Source organism: Schistocerca gregaria, chromosome 2 (assembly GCF_023897955.1).
Source record: "Schistocerca gregaria isolate iqSchGreg1 chromosome 2, iqSchGreg1.2, whole genome shotgun sequence".
Classification (NCBI taxonomy): Eukaryota; Metazoa; Arthropoda; class Insecta; order Orthoptera; family Acrididae; genus Schistocerca; species Schistocerca gregaria.
The window spans coordinates 74,445,348-74,451,347 of NC_064921.1; positions in this window are offsets into that span (position 1 = coordinate 74,445,348).

The following is a 6,000-nucleotide window of genomic DNA, read 5'->3' on the forward strand; positions in this document are numbered from 1 at the left end:
GAGACTATTGTTACGGTCATAGGAAAGCCGGATAAATCAAAGGAGGAATTGCTGGTTCAGACACTCTGCGTTCGTTACTATTGCGACATTAACAGGAACAGGCGGGAGTGCTAGAAACTGTAAAAGAACCAACACTGGTAACAATGGACCCTTCCTCAAGCACAACGCTACATGCAATACAGCACCAGTCACACTGGTGGAAGTGCACGTGGCTATTTGAACTGTTTACTTCTCTAGCTTGATCTCCTGAATTAGCCTCAACTTCCTTTGTTGTCGTTTCTTAAATTGAAAATTAAGTTTGATGGAAAAAAATTCTGTCCCATGAAGACGTAATTGTCTCCATCTTGAAGATTTTTACAAAACATACTTTTGTGATGGTCAGAAATAAATCCAGACCTAGTGTGCAGACATTGCAACAAGGGAAGTCCCTCGGCTCTAACAGGAATTCGATCTTCCAGTTGTATTTGGTAGATTTACGTACCACTGTGATTAGAATGGTGAAAGCATTCGATTGTGTTATTCTTAGTTTGCCCATTATCAGACTTTAAAAATGCACATGACGTTCCTCAACAAAATGCATGAAACAATACGCAGAATCACAACGCATTTGGTGAAAACAACATGTGGACAATGCTCAGAGTCACATACTAGAGCTAGAATATCAAATGCCATTTGAATCACATTCTAGAATTCTGCTACATGTACGGGGGTATTGTATCCAGCCGCTTGCCAAGAATACCCTTGTTGTATATATTTTGTACTGGCAGAAGATATATACATTCAAAGGCTGTAATTTCGTTGTTTCTGGCGGAATTATCATGTTTTCAGTGTCTTTACCTGCAAATGAATCATTCACTATGGTTGTGTCTATGTAACGGCTCCAAGAATAATAGGGCAGTATACACTTCTGGTTATTTACGACTTTGTCATTGACGACATTCACTAAAAATGGATTTCAAATGGTCTTTTAACATTTTCCCCTTTTGCTAGTTTTCGAAACTTTTCTTCAATAGCCCTTCTTAACTTCCAGGTCGAAAGTTTTTTCCTGAAGACAAATACTCAGCCTTTTTGTTAGGTGTGTAGTTATTGAAAGTGAAACATCTATTGCATAACTATGAGTTGTATTGTATGCAGGCTACACCAAGGCAACTCTATAGTTTTCCCCTTTTTAGATAGTGTCACATGAGATGCACTTTCACCAGTTTTCCAATTCAGTGTGGATTTATGTGCAAACTTGCATTTTTCTGGTTCACTTCTTCGACAAAACGGGTCTTCTTGTACATTTCTAGCTATCATCAAAGCAGTGATGTATCTACAGCACATTCTGTATTATTTCTTGAGAAGAACTATGAAATCTCCAGAATATTTAATTTTGTGTGCCCAATTTTTCTTGCTTTTTGCATTGCCCAAAATTTCAGGTGCCAGTAATGAACAAATTTTCCTACATTCCTTGCTGTATTAGACTTGTTCTTTGATTGCCTTGTTTCCTCTAAATAGATGCTCATTACGTCTTCTTTTCTCTTTACATAACCAAATATTACTTTGATGTTCGGTGTACTTTTTATAGTCGGATGACTCTTCAATAACGAACTGTAGTTCGCAACTTTAGGTACAGAAGTATGATAACCATCATAAATATGTGCAAGATGTTCTTCCGAAAATTTTGTTACACTACTAATAGTATTGGATTTCTTTTCTTGTGAAGCTTCATGGTCACCAGAACTTTTACCCTCTCTTTTCCGGCACTGCCACTACCAGTACAATCTTGAACAACATTAATCGTGTTATCGTCTTTAAAATCGTTTTCTTCATGCACTATCCTATCCAGCGCAACTTCGGTTGAGCAGTCAAATGAATATTCATATTTCTGAATAATCTAATCCACAAAAACACTGCGAAAGTGTCATAATTCTGTCCTTCAGTTACATAACGGCATTTTTACCTTGAATGCCACAATATTTCAAACATTATTACAGATTTCGTTCATTTTTGCTGTGTATATACTATGACAATACTGATACACGTATACTAAACACGCCATCTACTTGCGGAAACACGTGATTGGCATGTTAATCCGCCCCACCCATCTCCAAGACTTCAAGCGCTGTTATGTACAAACGAAGAACAGTACAATCTTGATCCGTCTCAGGCGTTGTTAGAAATGTGAGATGTGTCTGTGGACAAATGCTTATGTACGAATTCCTGCTACAGTCGAGAGACATTCATTGTAAGAAGACTACATGAATCAACATTTTACTTACTTCTGTATTTGAAGAATATCATTTACTTCACGGCATTCAGTGATGTCGTTAATGCCATGACAAACATCCTCATCATAAGAGTTAGATAATGACAAATATAGCACAACACATTGTTACCGACAGAGAAATTGTCATTATATGTTTAAAAGAAATTAAGGTTGGTGTATAGCACCCAGTGCATGTCGAGGTCATTTGTGATGAAGCACAGGTTCAGTACGAGAAAAACGTGAGTAACTCAACCCTGGCCTTGTAAGAGGAACCCCTACGGCGGCGCATCAGGTGATCATAGGAAAACATTGGCCAGAAGGGAATTTGAGTTCCGCCTCTCGTCAATTCGAATCTAACGTTAAGCTTACTGGACACTGCGTCTGGTACACTGTGGTCATTTCAGATGCTGTAGCATCAGAAGTCACAGATGTGGTAGAGTTGAAACTTCTCCTTTCAATGTAAAGAATGACAGTGCTGGAAAAACTCTCACGTTATTTGATTTTCAAACAGCTGAGCAAAACTGAACGTACTCAGACTGTTCTCTCTTTCCTTATTCTGATCATCACTGAACTGACACAATATTTTTAGCGCAACGCAATTTGACTTTCAATAATCCGTACAAAAGAATGGCCCTGACTAACAATATCCTATACCTTTCATGAATCACTTACCTCACAAAAATCTTCGTTACTCGAGCCACTGAAATACAGCGAGCGCCAATACTGCCAGCTAAGTAATTATAACTACTGAAGCCACTAACTACTGACAGGCATAGTTAGCAAATGAAAAATTTTGATAGAGAACAAAAAATGTATTTAGACATCCAGTCTTACAAATTTTCCTTTTTCTGACGGACACACGTCCAGATCGTCCGCTCACAGTAACCTCTCAAAACTCTGCCATATCTCTCCTCAAATCCACCACTGCTGGCGGCTTACTTTCAACTGCCCAACGATACGCGCCGTTCACATCCAATTGCCCAACACTATACTAGCGAATATTCAAACAATGAATCCAACCAGCCACAGACTGTACACAGCGCACTCAGCGATTTTCATACAGCGTGCTACGTGACGTTATCAACATAAAAACCTAAACAGCCTAGTTACACAGTTACAGCCAGGTAATATTCTCTAAGACAAAAGAAAAAAAAGATGCAGCGCAAAGGAGTTATGCGGACTGGTCACAAACTGATATTCATAGAGGTATCGCCGGAAAATGCAAAACTGTAAACTTTGGCGGCCGATAGATGAATGTGTGACGCTGCAGTGCAGTTTCACTGTACAGCTGGTGAGGATACTTAACAGATGATATGTCGATACCAGGGTATGAAAGCTTTGAGAATTCCATTCCATGTACTCAGTTAGACAATAACTAATCCTTGCAGATAGGCAAGTAAACAATAAACGCAGATGCCAGCATTTGAGAGAGGACGTGTAGTTGGGTCGGGAAGAAACCAAACAACCTAGAGAAGCGAAAGGAAGACAGGACCGAGCAGTAGTCAGAGAGTCTGCATCCGGTAGCTGAGTCTTCAGCGTGACAAAATGTCAATCCTAAGGGCTCGCGTTCGATTCCCGGCTGGGTCGGAGATTTTTATCCTCTGAAGGACTGGGTGTTGTGTTGTCCTAATCATCATTTCACCCCCATCGACGCGCAGGTGGCCGAAGTGGTGTCAAATCGAAAGACTTGCACCAGGCGAACGGTCTACCCGACGGGAGGCCCTAGTCACACGACATTATTATTATTATAATTAGCAGTAGTCAGAGAGGCACTCAGAGCCCTGGGTTGATCATTATCATCGACCCACGTGCACCCGGTGCCTCAGTGGCCAGAAAGACCATCAACAGGTGCCCCTTGCGTCGGCTACCGTTGACCTCTGAACGCCAACAGACCACTTTGCAGTGGTGTCGAGCACACTCCGCCAGGAACCTCATTGATTCGAGTAGAATTGTCTTCAGCGATGAGCACCGTTTCGAACTGAGCACCAATGTCCAGTGGAGACGTATCAAGAGACGCCCCAACCTGATTCTCGTCCGCCATACGGCTCGACAACGAGGAGTAATGTTCTGTGGTGTCATTTCATTTCATTGCAGGACCTGTTTGGTTGTCATCCGCGGTACTCTTGCAGGACAGAGGTACGTAGACGATATTAAACACCCATTTTTGTTTGCCTTCATGGCAAGCCTTCCTGGGCTTACATTTCACCAAGATAATGTCCGCCAGCACAATGCGTGAGTTTCTACTTATTTGTCTTCGTGCTTGCCAAACCCAACTTGGTCGAAAAGGCCGCTGGATCTAGCCAGCCGGTGTGGCCTAGCGGTTCTAAGCGCTTCAGTTTGGAACCGTGCGAACGCTACGGTCGCAGCTTCGAATCCTGCCTAGGGCATGAAGCGTCCCCATAGAAAAATTATACACGACTGTGCTTAAACTGACACACAATATTTTTAGCGCAACGCAATCTGACTTCCAAAAATTCCTACGAAAGAATGGCCCTGACTAACATTAACCTATATGTTTCACAAATCACTTACCACACAAAAATCTTCCTTACTCAAGCTACTGCAATACAGCGAGCGCCTCTACTGCCAGCTACATAAAAGATTCAAACTACTGAAGGCACTAACTACTGATAGGCATAGTTAGAAAATGAAAGATTTTGATACAGAACAAACAATGTATTTACCTTAATAGTCATAATATATATAGCAGCCGGCCGCGGTGGTCTCGTGGTTCTAGGCGCGCAGTCCGGAACCGTGGGACTGACTGCTACGGTCGCAGGTTCGAATCCTGCCTCGGGCATGGATGTGTGTGATGTCCTTAGGTTAGTTAGGTTTAAGTAGTTCTAAGTTCTAGGGGACTAATGACCACAGCAGTTGAGTCCCATAGTGCTCAGAGCCATTTGAACCATATATAGCAGTTCATGACATCCAGTCTTACAAATTTCAAAACTCCACCATCTCTCTCCCCACGTCCACCACTGCTGGCGGCTCACCTACAACTGCGCAACGCTACGCGCTGTTAGCATCCAGCTGCCGCTGCCCAACACTACAATGGCAGACAACAATGCAAACCAGCCAGACTGAAAACGGCACAGGCAGTGATTTTTATACAGAGCGCTACTTGGCGGCGGCGTTACCAATAAAAAAACCTAAACATCCTACTTACATAGCCCCCATGATCCCCATAAAAAAATTTACAAATTGTTTTGGGCAGTGGCCAATAAAGATTTGATAATTTTTTCATAATTACAATAACAAGAAATGAAATGCACACACTTATCGATACAACGTTGGTCAAAAGCTAAAATTTTCTCACAGTCCATAAAGACAGTCCTCATCGTTCATCACAGTAAAATTGCAGTGTTTTTCTCAAAGTCTGAGCAATAAAAGAAATTGCACTTGGAAGTAGTGGATTTCTGAGCAGTCTTGAAGAAGTATTGTCCTTCCAACGGAAAGATAGTGCTGACTCTTGACATGCAGACCGATAATGGGCCACAACGGAGCAAACCCACAGCAGAGTCAGTAGAAGTTGAAGACTATTGGTAGGTAGGTCATCACAGAGCAGACCCACTGTAGTCCTGGTAGAGATTAGGGTATTGGCGGGCCACCAGAGGTACAGACCCACTGCAGTCCATGTAGAAATAATGGTATTGATGGGCCATAGAAGGTGCAGACCCACGTCAGTCCTTGTACAGATAATGGTATTGGTGGGCCGTCAAAGATGCAGAACCATTATAGTCCTTGCAGAAATA